We start from the raw sequence: 16577 nt of genomic DNA, 5'->3' as shown, positions 1-16577 counted from the left end.
TGCATCATGTTTTATAATTGTTTGGACCCTTTTCATCTGGACTGCATACTGTTTGGAAGTCTCTTATTATACTTACAAAATTTTATGTTATTAATTTAGAATTTGATTATACCACATTCTTAAACTTTATGGTGTGATTTATTTAGAATTTATTTACAATTTTCTAACAAAAGGGAGATTTGTGGTGAATGGCCCATGTAAGTTGTTAAGATATATTTTGTTTGTGAAATTGTGTGGTGTGTCGGGGACCAACCTCAACAAAAGTACATCTTGCAAGGGTGGAGGCTTAGGGGTTTAGAAATATAGTAAAGAATACAAAGACATGAATGAAAATAATAAAATGGAGAAACATATAAAATAGTATCTGGAGGGAATTCCAATGAGTTCTGTGGATTATTATGAATATGATTTTTCTCCCAAGCTGTACTGTTACCTGAAGCAATGATTTGTTTTACAATTACAGTGTTAATTTCAATAGGATTTTGATGACTGCAGGTTGTTGATAAATATAGTAAGGAATTATGATAGAGGTTAGTTGAGTGGGAAAAAAATTACATAAACAAAAGTAGGATAAACTGTTGACCCTGCCTCTGAAAAAGTAGAGGCTACAGAAGATAGAAAATAAGAACAAGGAGTGCCATACAGCTAGAACACAAGTGTTTTTATCAAGGAGCTCTATAGATTATGACTTAGGCTAATGATTAAGAAGAACAGTTGTGTCAGAAGACCAGCTAGCTTAAATTCTTTTAATCTTAATGTTAGGGAATGTTTTCATAGTTTCAGGGTGTTTCGTAGCTGAAACAAAGCTTTAAAAATATCTTCAAGTTAGTCTGAGATGCTTTTGATAAATAGATTTGTGTTGGGAACCCCAGGAAACAATCTAAAGTTTTAGAAAGGCACATGGTTGAGTGAAGGTTGGGGGACAAGAACAAAGCAGCCCAATTATTATTAGCTGATGTGCCTTTCTTTCTAGCATGGTTAATAACAAAGGGTGATGATTAATTCCTTATATGCATTCCTGCCCTCAGCTTCCTGATATTTTTAAAAAAGTCCTGTTGATGATTGGGTATGAGCCCTAAAAATTTAAAGTAGAGATCACTGATTGTTTTTCACATGTAAAAGTTTAGATTTGTGACTCTCGTAAGATTTTTTATTAGAGTCCCTTTTGAGATAATTACTAAAATGATTGTTTCTTTTTGTAACTGTGAAATGCAGGCTGCCAGCAAAAGAACTGGCTGAGAAAAAAATACATTGCTTGCTCATACTCTCTTAACCTATAACAAGTTGCTTGGATATGAATGTATGTGGGTTCTTGGGAAAACTTGTTTTTCATCCTTAATATATGAAGCATTTGCTCATGTAAGAGACAGGGAAAACATGTTTTTTAATTGTATTCAATGTAATAATTCAGTGGAAAAATAGAATGCAACCACATTGTAATTTTTATAATCCTTGAAAGAGTTTGCTGGAGTGTATAAGCTTTAAGGAAAAAAATAGTTATGAGGAAGGTAGCAAGAGCAATTGAAGAAATAGATATAGTTGAAGGTAAGAAAAGAAATAAAGAACTGAGACAGAAGATTATAGAAAAACCCTAGTAGTGTGTGTGTTTTCCCTCTCTCAACAGCCAAAAGAGATAAGTTAGCACCCAGCACCTCACTGACATCGGAGGATTAAATTGTACTCCCTTAGAAAGTATAGATCTGCTAAATCAGTAGACTCCTCCTTAAATGTGCTGCTGGAGGCTGGTCTCCATGGAAGTGGAAGAAAGCTCTTCAATCTTTTGGTCATGGGCATCAAGGAGATTATTGAAATGATAATAGGCTGTTCCTATTTCCATTGTTGTTTTCCCCAGAGTTAATGGTCCTTGTTTTTTGAAGATCCCATGGATTTGGTCACAGGTAAACCTCATTACAGGATTTGGAACATGAAGGAGGATCTGACCTGAAATTATTCTCCTGAATGGCTAGATTTCTTAGTCCCAGAAGGCCCTATGAAAGTTTTCAAGTTGGGCAGATATTGGTAGTCTTACCCATCCTGTGAAGCATATGAGTCATATCGTGAACAGCATGTAAAGACATCCCTAAAGGTGCAATTGTGGTATCAATTTTGTGTCACCAATATTGGTGTCACCAAGAGCTTTCTGATTGACTTAAGGCCAGTTAAACGAAAGAAATAATATTTGGTACTGGAAACCTATCCAGCTGCCTGTGGTTAGAAAGTTTATAATCTTGTAGAATAGCCTACAACCATTTCTTTGTTAGCTCATTATAAATACTGAAGCACATTTCTTTGATGGGAAATTTAATAAATTAAATAAACATAAAATGTAGGAAGGTGTGTGTAGAAATACATGAACACAGCAAAATTTAAAAATCCTATATAATGAAAATGAGCCCTGTAACCCGTGTTGTGCTAATGATCCCCAAAGCCAGCAACACGTCATAAAATCACAAGTAATTATGTATCTGTACTGTTTGAGCTATCAAATAATATTATTTTTATTTGGCTCTGTTAATTCTTTGCAAGTGTGTCTTTCTTAAATATCCTTTCCTTTGTAAAAACTATGTTTTTCTGTTAAACATTTTGTTTTAGAGTACAAGAGGACGGAGAAGTTTTGAGGCACCTACTGAGCCCTAGTATTAGCCAATATCAACATTGTTAATGATATAGATATGACATGGTCAAAACACTTAAGAAAAATTATTAAGTAGCTTTTAATAGCATTAAACATGAGTACAATACCAGCTACCAATACCATTAAAAGTATTTGTGGTAAAAAAAATAATAAAATAAAAAAGCAAAAATATACTCACAAACCTTGACCATGATATATTACTTACCTAAAATAATCCAGAAATAGAAAAAATATCAAATCTTTACTAAACAATGAGTTAAATAAAAATACTGTGAGATATTTTAGGAATGATTGATAGTAGAATTGTTGACTCATTAATTAAGCTATTGTAAATCTGAAAACTTTCAGAACATTGAAATGTATATAGAAACGTATTCAAATTACCTGGCATAAGTGAGAAATAAATGCAGAACATGCAGCAAACCCACTTAGAAGTTGGGGGGGGTGTACAGGCCTGGTGATGTCAGTGTGCAGAGAGAGAGAGAAGGCTGAAGATGGTGAGTTCAGCTTTTTATGGTTGCCTAGTGCATGCGCACAGGGGGATGACATGGTTATGTCATGCACAGATGATGGAGCTCTCGCAGTTGCGTCAGACATAGGTGATGAAACAATGCTACACGTGGGTCACGCCTGTGGGCTTGTCCACATATGCGTGGCCCTGGAACCCAGAAGTATCAGCCATATTGTGGCTGAATCATAACTTTATTATAAAAATTTGTTGCGTTTGGGGTCTTTAATGGACAAGAATGGGGTGTTATTAGGTCTCTCGTGACTGTTTCGTGCTGATTTTGTGAGCATCATCAGGTTTCTCGAGACTGCTTTTCGCTGATTTTGTGGGTAGTGGAGAGTTTTGAAGCTTGACCACGTCCTGGTATGGCTGATTACTTTTGTGTGAGAGTTTTTGTTGTTGTTGTTGTTTGTTTGCTTGCTTGCTTGCTTGCTTACTTGCTTTTTCAGGCTCTGTGGAACTGGTTGGCTGACAGCTTGGACCACGCAAGATGCTGGAAAGGTAGAAAATTATGTCTGGAAAAAAATTTAGATACTGGTGATTAAGGGTGAAGAGTCCCAAGATGGAAGACAGAGGTTTTTTTTGGGGGGTGGGGGGGGGTTGTAGGAGGAAATTTCCCATGGGTTCCCGAGACCAGGAATGAAAAGGGAAGAATTAAATGATACTTATTCTGGGCGAGTTTGCTCCATTTACATAGGTCCAATTGGATCCCAGGATCTTATGAAAAAATGTTTGAAAAAAACAAATTTTAGACATATTAAAAACTTATGTTACAGTGGTATTGTGTTGGAATAGAAGACGGTGGGGAGGAGGGAAGAAAAGGAGGGAGAATTATTAGACTCCTCAATGGTTCACCTGAAGCAAATCTTAAGGCACTTTTTCTTTTTAGCATCATGGTATTACCTTAACATCCAGGAGACACTGCTGCAGTCAGTGATAAACCTGTTATGTTAAAGTCTTTTTGTGAGTTTTTGGAGTCTGGGGCTGTGAATGTTCCCAAACTCATTATGGTTTCTTACCACCTAGGCTTTTGGCAATCCCTGTACCTCTGGCTCTATGTTTACTGATGGTGCCTGTAATAACAGTTAAGTGGTTAATCTGGAAATTGAAGTATGGCATTGGAGATATAGAGAAGTTGGAAAAGCAGCTAGGAGAAAGAGGAAGAGGGAGAGTGTATGGAGTTTTTGGTACAGGAGGGTTGAGTACGTTGATGAAACTTATTTTTCTGGAACTAGAGAAAAAGTGGCTGACCTTGGTGTCCTCTGGAACTTAAGGGAGCAGGGCCCTGCTTGAGTTATCATATACAAGAGGGTATCTAGAGCTGAAAGAGTAAAAGGTTTAAGGTGAGACAGGTGGATCCAATGAGAGAGTCTCTCAAGCTTGGCAGCTGTGGGAGTTACAAGAATTACTTTAAAGTGCCCCTGCCATTTAGGAGAATTAGGAAGGGGCATTGGTCTGGGGGACAGAATAGTACCTGATCTCCTATTTTAATCAGCAGTAGGCATGAGTTGGAACATGGTTAAAGTAATGAGTAGTTGTTAAAATTCTGAAACAAGAAGCGAAGATGGGATAACAGTAGAGTAAACAGGTGATCAGGAATGGAAGAGGTTTTCAATGAGAAGCCGTGGATAAAACTGGCAACCCATACATGAGTTCAAAGGGTGAGATAGAAAGGGTACTTTGGGAGAGAACCCTGAGCCTAATCAGGACCGAAGGCAAAAGTTTTACCCAATCAAGGTGAAGCTCCTGTGACATCTTAACAAGAATAATTTTTAATGAATGGTTAGTTTGTTCGACCTTCAATAAAGACTGAGGACGGTATGGGATATGAAAATACCAGGGAATGTTAAGAGCTTTAAAAAAAATTGAGAGGTCTGGGAGGTAAACTCTGGACTGTTATATGACTGAAGAGAGGTTGGGATTCCAAACCAAGGAATAATTTCTCAGAGAAGAATATTGGAAACTGGTCCCTCTTGTTAGTGCTGGGAAATGCAGACCCCACCACTTAAAACATGAGCCTGGCAATTCATAAGTCCCAGGGGGCAAGGAAGCAGCACGAACAGCATGGATCAGATGGTTTGTTGCCTCGGCCATTTGGAGAACCATGGCTCGCGCATGATAGGGGTGGTTGTGGGCTTTGTCATTCCTTGTGTGGTACACCTTAACAGCCAACTCTAAGACTTTCACCTGTGGGGTCAAAGGGCCTTTCTTCAAATGTCTAAGTTTAGCCTTAATGTCAGGGTATCACAGAGAAAAAAAAAAATGAGTCATGAGTAACTGTCTGCCTTCAGTAGTTTCTGGATCTAAGTTAGTATATTGTAACAGAGGTTTAGTGAGGCATTCCAAAAATGTAGAAGGATTTTCCTTCATATCTTGAATGACCTCTGAGAGCTTATTATAGTTTACTGGCTTGTGGGCAGTTTTACAGACACCTGCAAGAAGGAAAGTCCAAAACTTGTCCCTAGTTAAAATTCCACCTGGGGTTTTACAATCCCAGTGTGGTTCCTGCTCGAGGACCATCTCTGCTCCAGGAGGTGTGTTGCATGTGTTTGGTGAACCACGTCTGCATGTAGTCTGACCTGCTCCCAAACTTGCCTGCATTCTTCAGGAAGTAGGTTATTAGATAGGATCACACAGATACCATGAAATGTAAGGTTATATGAAGGAGCAGGAATAACTGCCAACTGAGATTGAAAAGGCAGGGTTTTATTAGCTGGGTGCAGAGTAGAAGTAGAGTATTCTTTCAGTTCAGATGGCATAGCCAGGAATATTTGAGTAGGCGAACAACTTGTAAGGATGGAGAGCTTAGTCTTAGAGCTTAGATAGTAAAAGGCTTGGATATGAGGAAACTCCTTCCAGTTGCCTGTGTGCTGACAGTGGTTAGAAAGCTCCTGTAGAATATTGGTGTCAAAGGTGCTGTTAGGTGGCCACTTTAAATTGTTATCTAAATTGTAACGAGGCCATTTTTTGAGCAAAGATGGACAAATGTGGGAATCTGTAAGTAGAGCACTAGGGCCCAGGGTTTTAAGGCCTCTAAAAGGCATCCAAGAGGGAGGCTATAGTGATGGTCTTAGATAGCTTGCTACCCATAGCTGAAACTTTGAAAACCCATGAAAATGGCAACACCACAAGGCTTACTAGGGGATGTCTCCCATCTATAGTTGGAGTGTGAAACCGTGATGAACACCACAGAGTTGGTAGATGGGCATCCTCTATATACAGGCGGGATGTTGAAGCCTGACTGGCTCCAGTCCGGAAAACTGGGAAGCCAGAGAGGCTAGAGACTGAATGGTCTCTCATGGTGGGAACCATTGATGAATGGTCCAAAAGAAAAAGAAAAAACAAATAAATAAAAACTGTGGCAAGCAGGCAACCCTGAGTTGTCCAATTATGTTTTTAGCTAAAGGAAGCCATTCAGAGATGAATGTCAGTAAAGGGCTCCACCATAGCAGTGAAGACTGTAGTTGGGGCTTTAACCCTGTTTCTAGGAACACCAGAAGATTGCCAGGACTGCAACAGTCAATTCCTTGGGTTTGGAGAAATGGTTAAACTTACCAGAATGGGTAAACTCACCAATTGAAGCTCATGGTGTGTGTAGAGGTCACAATTAGGCAGATGGAACATGTGGATGTTGTGGAAAAAACACCCAGGAGAGGGGCAGGAGAGCCTCCAGAGTCTTACAGTCCCAATGAAATTACCTGGCACAAGTGAGAAGGAAATGCAGAACACAGCACATACTACAAATCCATCTAGGAGTTTATTTGGAGGGTGTACAGGCCTGTTGAGGTTGGTGTGCAGAGAGAGAGAAAGAGGGCTGAAGATGGCATGTTCAGTTTTTAAAGGCTACTTAGTGCATGTGCACAGGAGGATGACATGGTTATGTCATATGCAGATGATGGAGCTCATGCATGCCTGCAAATGCTTATGCACTTGGGTCAGATGTACGCGATGCAACCAAACTGCACATGGGTCATACCTTAGGGCTTGTATACACATGCATGGCCCTGGAACCTGGAAGTGTCAGTCATATAGTGGCTGAATCATAGCGCTAAGGTTTATAACAAGTCTGAAAATCTCTTATATACAACCATTATAGGATATAAAAATAATCTATAATTATATTTACATAAATTTTAGCAGAGGTTTGTATTTGGAATTATATGAAAATGATAAGACATAAAGATATTTTCTGATTGTATTTGTAGTTTGTGTATATGCACATGAAAAACTCAAGCTTACCATTAAATATTATTGTAAAGAAAGTATCCAGACCTAACTTGACAACATACAATTTTGTAGCAGATATGTTGTGCTGACCTCTAGAATATGCTGGTGCAGAAGTCATGGGCAATAAAAAACATGTAAGAATACAGTCATAACTAGATATTTGAAATTACAAGTTTGGCCTTTCTCCTTGAGGGCTGGAGCAGAGGAGGATTGTTATCAGATTCTCATTTGAGATTCCAGGAACAACTGCTGTGATTGTCTCAATGAGAAAGCCCACTATATGTTCATTTATTTGAATCTTTAATTGGTGGAGCTATTTGAGAAAAATTACCAGCTGTATCTGTTTGGAGATGTATCACTGAGAGAGAGGGTTTCAAGTTTTCAAAAGCCAGCATTGTTTTTAGTCAGCTTTTAACTTTATTTTTGTGGATCATATATGTAAGCTAACAGCTACTTCTTCAACACCATGCTTACCTACCTGTTGCCATGATCCTTGAAAAGATAAACATGGGCTCTTACCCTGTGGAACTGTGTTTACTATGTAACAATTTCTTTTATAAGTTACATTGGTCATAGTGTACTATCACGGCAATAGAAAATCAACTAAGACATAGATGTTGGCCTCTGAAATGGGTTGTTGCTGTTGCAGGACCCATTATGCTGGTTTTTGGAGGAATGTGGAAGACTCAGGGACTTTGTACTACAAAACCAACTGATTGTTGTAAGTGTGGCTTAATGAACCATCCTAGGAAGAGCTTTGTTGAAGTAGTGTTGTGAACAATATGGACTATGGAGGTTGTTCAAGAGGTTTCAGTCAACTATTTCAGTAGCAATAGGGCTAGGGAACATTCTTGTGATATTTCTATAAAATATGTTTTTGATTTTTTTTTTGCCTTGTCTAAAGAATTTTCATGGGACTACTGAAAAATTTTAACTAATTTTATTTATAGAAAAACTTTAAGAGGGCTTAATATTTACCTTGTCATGTTTTTTTTTAATTATTCTGTTTCATGTCTGAAAAGAAAAAGTAGCAAGTGGATCAAAATGAAATTTGGAGAAAATGTACACCAGATAATTTAAAATTGAGAACTTGGTATGTGCTGAAAGAGAGGATAGAATAAAGGGAATGATGCCCTTAGGGTGAGATTCTGCCCTATTATTCTTCCATTTGTGAAAATTAAAACCCTGAAGGATTACCTTTTCCTAAAGATTAACAACAAATCAAAACTACTTGCAAATGCAATTAATTCAAGGAGAAGCCATGTTCCTTCACAAGCAGGCATCAGATTTTCCAAGTTTCCACTATGTGGTTCTTTTATAGAGTCCTTAGGATACATGAGTAAAAGTGTTATTGAATCTTCTTCCACAGTTCATCAGAGGCTGAGACCAGGCTTGGGGTAGGGCAGTTCCTTCATGGATGTCTGCAAAGGCTGTTGAGTGAAGCCATGAAGTTAATGCTGGGTTGTGTTGGTCCCATGGGATATCTGCCAAGTAGATCTGTTGGGTTTTATCTAAGAGAGAAGTGTGTTGCAATTAACAAAGCAGAAAAACTAGAGATCTTTAACCCTTTTGCATAACACTTGGAGAGTTACAGGATTTCAGATTTTCCCTGCTGAAATTCTGTATTTGTTTGATCAATATTTTTTCACTATACCTGAATTTGTACATCTTGGAATAGCAATATATATTCTGTGGCATTGTATGTTGGAGGCATATGATTTTTTTTTAATTCTACAGTGTTGGCCACTTAAAATTAAGAGAGTGTCTTGAATCTCTGAAAAAACTTTGGAGTCATAAAACTAGTTTAAGACTGTGAAAGTCTTGGGAAATTTTGATGATGGGATTAAATATATTTTTAAGTTGTGATATGGGCTCAAGCCCACCTGGACTAGGGGGATAAATATTGTAGTTTGAGTAGAAATTGCCTTCATAGACTGATATATTTTATGCTTTTTTCTCATGCGATAAAACAATTTGTAAAGAATTTACAGTTGTGGTCTTGGTTAGGGGAGGTGTGGCACTAGGTGAGTTGACTTTGAGGTTTCAAAAATCCATCCAATTCCCAGTTATCTCTCTGTTTCATGTTTGTGGATCATATGTAAGCCCCACTTACTGCTTCAGTATCACGATCACCTGCTTGTTATCATGCTGGTCATCATGTACTCTAACCCTTTCAAATAGTAAGCCCCCAAATTAAATGGATCTTGTTGTTGTTTTGACTTATTTTTTTGTTTGTTTTTATTTAATATGTTTTCTTGGTCATGGTGTTTTGTCAATGCAATAGAAAACTGTGAAGACAACCTGCTCCCACTCTACTGCTCAACTACACATGGTTAAGGAGAATGTTAGAATACACTTGAACTTGCAAGTTGAGTAAAAATAGGTTTTCAGTGATGCAGCTTTAAGGTGTGGTCACAATGTTATACAGTGACTGTTTGGTTAAAAATCTGCCCTGATGCTGCCACGCATAATCCAATAAACTCTTTGTTCACTATAAGTTTACTCAAAGTTTGAGTGTGCATGGCAAAACTTTGCAGTAGATAGATTACAGGATTAGTGTTGTAAAGTAACTTTTATTTTATTTTATTAAATAATAGCACATGAACTTTTATTTATACAAATTAAAGCTATTTGTAAATATGACAATATTATCAGCAGTGACTATTACTTAAATGTTGAATAATAGGAATTAGAACACTGAAGGAAAAGGAACACAAAATTAGAACACCAAAAAGAAAGGACAATCATGAATAGTGTGGAAATTTTGTAATATACCCAATTAATTCTCTTTGACACAAGTTGAAAGACATCTAAAAATCTCAGACATTATACTATAAATATAAAAAGCTAAATAAATAAAACTATAATGATCCACTAAAAGTATAATAAGAAAAATACCCTAATATTCATTGTGAGTGATTTTAAATTTTCTTATGTACATGGAAATAAGTTTCAATAGAATTATCCTCATTCCCTCACAACTAATTATATGAGATCTTTTTGTATGATCTGCAGACCCATTTTAGAATTGACAGGTATATGTTTATTCTAATGTATGTCAGAAAAATGAAGTTATATATCAAAGTTTCAACTTCAAATAAACTTTCACTTCATATTAAAATATTTCAAGATGGAAGTAAAAAAGGATTGATTATAAAAAGTCATATGGAAATATATTATCAGTGAGTATATAATGAAAATTCAGCAAAAGTTAAGATATTTTAAGTATATATATATATATATTTCTCTTATTTAATTTCTATATTACTGTCTCATTTAATATTTTTATATTTAGGATCCTTCTCTTAAGATACATATAATTTATAGTTACTGGATCAAGCATACATAACATACAATTCTAATGTGTTTTAAATTTTGGGATTAAATTGTGTCACTTTTGTGTTTTATTGGATTCTTCTTATATTTCCTTCAAATAATTATTTAGAAAACAACTAATTAATTATTTAGAAATTAACCTCTGTGTAAAGCAGTGATATTCAATCTTCTGTTCATGACACCCACAGGGATCAAATATTGTTTTTAAAGTCATAACAGTAGCAAGATTAGAGTTATGAAATAACAAAATCATACTTTTGTTGTTGGGATTCCCCACAACATGAGGAAATGTTTAAAAGAATCATGGCATTAGGAAAGTTAAGAATGACTGGTAAGAGTTATTGATTAAATGCAATATATATATATATATATATATATATATATATATGTTCAAATCATGTTCTTAAGAGAAAATACTACTTACCTATTACTTCAAAAAATTTTAGATCTCTTTCAGTATTATCCTCTCTGATAAGAAAATTCATTTAATTTAATACTTCAAGGTTGGATATTGATGAATAGAGTTATTTTTGAAATAAAAATCTCTGCTTGTTTTATTGAAATGTGTCCCTATCCATAATATTCTTGTTCAATTTGATTGTGACCTAAACTTTGAAAATTACAGCCTAAGTTGAGTGATTATGTATAATATTAATTATCTATTGCAAGTAATCAATTTCTGCCAAGAATAATTAGATGCATTCATACTTCCAAGAGCAGCATTTAAATGTCTTTTCTGATGACTCAGTGCTGCTGTATTTCCTGCTGTGTTTAGCCACATTCACAGTCCTCTTCACACTCATTTTAATTTGTTATTTTAATCAATAATATTGAAATCAAAGAAAGAAAAACAGCCAGCTTCATAATGACTCTAGGCTGTTGATTTGAACTAATTGTGCCAATTTCATGCATACACAAATCACCAGGTTAAATGGGAGCTTGGTCCCTTGCACACATACAATAAGTATTTCAACAGTGACATCTCATGGCTGAAACTACTTTTTCTAACTCTAACTGATTTTGGTTTTGCATTTGCTTTCCCTGCCAACATGCTAAATTTGTTTTTTCTTTTGTCTGGTTCCTGTAACTTTTGAATCTAAAACTGAATACCTTCCCAGAAGGAATGGCGCTTTCCTGTGCTTGTTCATTTCTTGTCTCTCTATCAGTTTCAAGGCATGTTCATATCCTAAAAGAGGAGTAACAGGAAAGATCCAGACATCAGAAAATATAAGAATGTAGAAAAATTGTCAGCTTTTGAAAGGTGAATGTTCTTCCAAAGCATATTTTATAATTTAAATTAGAAACATTGGTTAGCACATAAAATGTGGCAATGAACATCTGCTTTTGTTTTCTGTTTGTTTGTTTTAACTTTGGAACTGAAAAATGAAATGAAGAGACAGGGAATCAAGAATGTCACCTGAAAATATTTCAGAACTGTGACACCTGAATAGAGATATGGGAGGAGCATATTAATATTTTACAATGTGCAGCAATTATTGAAAGAGTAGTCTCTCAGGAGATTAAGGAGAAAGTGTAATTGAGAAATGTTGCTTTCTAGAAAGGCAGAACCTTAGTGCTCTAGAGGATAGAAATAAGGACATGTGAGTGATACGGAAATTGAAATATTCTAGATTATAAGGATGCATGCTGAGTTACTCATAGTATTCAAATATGCTATCATTCATATATATTCATATTAAGAGAGAGAGAGAGAGAGAGAGAGAGAGAGAGAGAGAGGATATTTTCATACCTTTTCAGTTTTATGGCAAACTTAAGATTGATCTAAAGAGAAACATTTTCTCATTTTTTTTTTACACTTTGCTACGCTACTTCCTTATAGCTAGTAAGAGAAACTCAGGTTGAAGGAAAGCAAATTATGTCAGATGAATTGGAACTAATCAAGATTTTAGAGAATAATTTTAAAAATTAAGACTAAGTTTCAATTCTAAGTTAAATAAAATAAAATTCTAAAGTGAGTTTTTTTGACACGCCTGTTTTATTTTAATACTTTATAACTCGAATGAAATGGCTGAAGAATGTGTATGTGTTTTGTGGAGAGGGATTGCTTTGATTATTGAATAAAATTATTAAGAAATAATAGAGATTCATGAGCTCATAATGACTCTTTATAACTGATAATTTTCCATGAGACATGTACAGTGAGGTTCGGATCAGACAACTCATCACCTACTTGGAAAGAAATAGTCAGGATAAATATTGTTGTATCTGTATAATGATTTTACTAATATTAGCATTAGCATAATTTATAGTAGTATTTCTAACATATGTTATATAAATGTTGTTTGGCATCTCTTGTTAAATGCTTTCTAAAATATAATTTAAGGTTAATGCATTAATACACACTAACTACTCTAGAATCTGAAGAAAGAAATGATCTGAGCCATGACTCTAAAGACAGCATAAAATGGTAAGAAAGTGTCACCTAATTCATAATTCTCACATTCATTAGACTATGTGAGATGCTTGAAGCAAATCAATGAAATTGATCTTAACTGCAATTCAATATAGTTTGGAAGTCCATTTTACAGCCAAGAGAACTCTTACAAAGTTATCACATTTTCTAGGAATACTAGTACATAATATTGCTCTGTACAGACCATACTCTGAAATGTTTTATTATTATTCTGAAATTTGAAAGCAAGTTTGTCACTAAATTTTACAGCTGAATAATACTCCATTGTGGAAATGTACCACATTTTATTCATCCATTCTTCAGTTGATGGGCATCTAGGTTGTTTCCTAGTTCTGGCTATTAAAGGTAATGCTGGTTTGAATATTGTTAAGCAACTGTTCTTGTAGTGTGATTGAGCATCCTTTGTGTATATGCCCAAGAGTGGTAATGCTGGGTTTTGAGGGAGACTGAGTCCTGATTTTCTGAGAAACTGCCATACTAATTTTCAAAGTGACTGTATGAGTTTGCTCTCCCACCAGAAGTGGAGGAGTGTTTTTCTTACTCCACATCCTCTCCAATATAAGCTGTTTTCAGTATTTGTGACCTTAGCCATTTCAACAGGTATAAGATGATACTACAAAGTTATTTTGATTTCCATTTCTGTAATGATTAAGGATGTTGAGTAATCCCTTGAGATTTTTCTTTTGAGAATTTTCTATTTAGCTCTATACCCTGCCATACCTCCTTAGCCTTATTCCCCAGAGAAAAGTGAGTGTGATATCCTCCCATTTTGCAACCCCACAATGCAGGACAATCAGACATAATAGAGAGTCAAGTCAAGGTAGAAACTCATCTTATTACTGTGAGTGTCAGCTTATTATGTCAGTTAAGTGACATCGTATGATATGGGTGTACCTGCAGCCAATGAGAGAAAGCCAAGCCCTCCCTCTGGCTGGAGGGGCATCTACCTAGATTTTGCTGTTGCATCCTTACTCAGTAGATTTGAGACTATCTTTCAAACTAGAACCATGCTTTTCTCTGTCCTACATGCCTCAAGGTACAGGCCCTGAGATAATTTTGGCCCAACAGTAATACATTTTTAATTCGATTATTTTGCATTTTGATGTCTAGTTTCTTGAACTCTTTATATATTTTGAAGATTAGCACTCCCAGGTTCAGAAAGACAAGCACGGCATAGACTCACTCATAATTTGATATTAGCTATAAAGCAAAGGCTAATCAGACAACAATGAACAGATCCAGAAAAGCTAGGAAACACGGAGGATCCTAAGAGAGAGGGGTGGATTGCCCTGGGAAGAATTAGATGAGATCTCCATGGTAAAATGAGGATGGGGCTTGTGGTAGAGGGAAGGGGATGGGGGATAAGAGCATGAAGGAACAGGATGGTTGGTTTGATGTAGGGGTAGGGGTAGGAGAGCAATGCAAGTGATATCTTGATAAAGGGATGTAGATGGAGGCTGCTAGTTTGTTTTCCAGATTTCCAGACTCAAAATAATCACACAGACATGATATTATTACAACACTGCTTGGCCTATTTGCTCATTCTTCTTATTGGTTAGCTCTTATATCTTAAGTTAACTCATTTCTATTAATCTGTGTATTACCACAAGGCTGTGGATTTCTGGTAAAGCTCTGGCAGCCCTCTCCATCAGCAATTACATGACTTCTCCTTGACTCTGCCTACTCTTTCCTCATCTATCTGCTTAGAATTCCTGCCTTGCTCTATTCTGCACTATACTAGGCCCAAAGTAGATTCTTTATTAATCAATGGTATTCACAGCATACAGAGGTGAGTCCTACATAAGAGGGAGCCATTATGATATTAAGGACAAATCTGGTGCTAGGCAAATCCCCAGCAATCCACAAGGATGGCTCGTGTTGAGACTTCTAGCAATAGTAGAGAGGGAGCCCAAACTAGCTTTCCCCTATATTCAGAGATCCACAGCCAAGTACTAGGAGAAGCTCCGGAAATCCAGTCAAAGAGAGGAAGAAGGGAATATATGAGCAAGGGTGGTAAAGACCATGATAGAGAAGTTCACAGAGAAAACTTAACCAAACTTGTGGGAACTCTGAGAGCTATGGAGCCTATATGATAGAACTAGGCCTCTGCATGTGGGAGACAGTTGTGTAGCTTGGTCTACTTGAGGCACCCCTGGGAATGGAACCAGAATTTACCCCTGGTGCATGAGCTAGCTTTTGGAAGTTCATTATCTATGGTGTGGTGCCGTGGTAAGCCTTAATACAGTGGGGAGGTCTTGATCCTACCTCAACTTAATGTACCAGACTTTGTTGACAACCCATAGGCTTACATATTATAAATGGAGACTGAGAAAAAGTAGATGTGGGATGGGCTGGGGGAGGCAAGTGGTGACAGAAGGAGGGGTGGGAGGGACAAATGTGGTTGGAATGTAAAATGAAATCTAATAAATAAATAAATAAATAAATAAATAAATTTCAAAAAGGCAAGTTTGCCTGGCTCTAAATTTTTGCCTCAAAGCCAATGCCAACAATAAAGATGGTGAAAAATACTTTCTTTCCCATAGAAGATCAAAGGTTACAAATTTGAAACTGAATTACAGTTACTGTAATCTAATTTTTAAAATTTTGACTAAAATAAGATGTTAAAGCTATAGATTATTATATGATAAATAATGAATGAAAGACAGTAGCAGTATTGGCAAAGAAATTGACTTTTAATTTATCAATGAGTTCAGGTACAACAAATGGTGATTTAATGATTGACCTAATAGACTTTGAATTTCAGAGGACTCTAATAGCCAGTGGGATAAAGAACCAGAGAATAATCAAGATTCAAGTGTTGTCTTGCAATTTGACTGTTCATCAAGGTATTTGAGAAATAACATTAACACTTCTATCTTAGCTACTGTTCAATTACTGTGGAGAGACAGTATGATCAAGAGATCACTAATAAAAGAAAGCAGTTAATTGGGGGCTTGTGTACAATTTTAGAGGGTTAGCCTAGTATCATGTCAGGGGGCATGGTGGTTCAATGACAAAATTTGTAATGTAGAAATTGCTGAGAGTTCTACGTTCTGTTCTACACACAGAAGGATGAGAGAGACTGGGCCTTTTATGGAATTTTAAAACTGCTAAGGCCATCCCTAGTTGAGGAGGGATTCCCCTCTGTATGTTGTGAATATAATTGGTTAATGAAGGGCCTATAGCAGACCTGTAGGAGAACAGAGCTATGGGGGGGGGGGGAGAAAGTAAACTGAATGCTGGGAGAAAGGAAGCAGAGTGAGGGAGAAGCCATGGAGCTGCTACTGGAAACAGACATGCTGAAACTTTACTGGTAGGCCACAACCTCATGGTGATGCACAGATTAATAGAGATGGGTTAAGTTAGTATGTAAGTGTTAGCCAATAAAAAGCTAGAGCTAATGGGCCAAGCAGTGATTTTATTAATACAGTTTCTGT

The sequence above is a fragment of the Chionomys nivalis genome, chromosome 12 (genome assembly GCF_950005125.1).
Source record: "Chionomys nivalis chromosome 12, mChiNiv1.1, whole genome shotgun sequence".
Classification (NCBI taxonomy): Eukaryota; Metazoa; Chordata; class Mammalia; order Rodentia; family Cricetidae; genus Chionomys; species Chionomys nivalis.
This window is presented reverse-complemented; position numbering follows the sequence as displayed.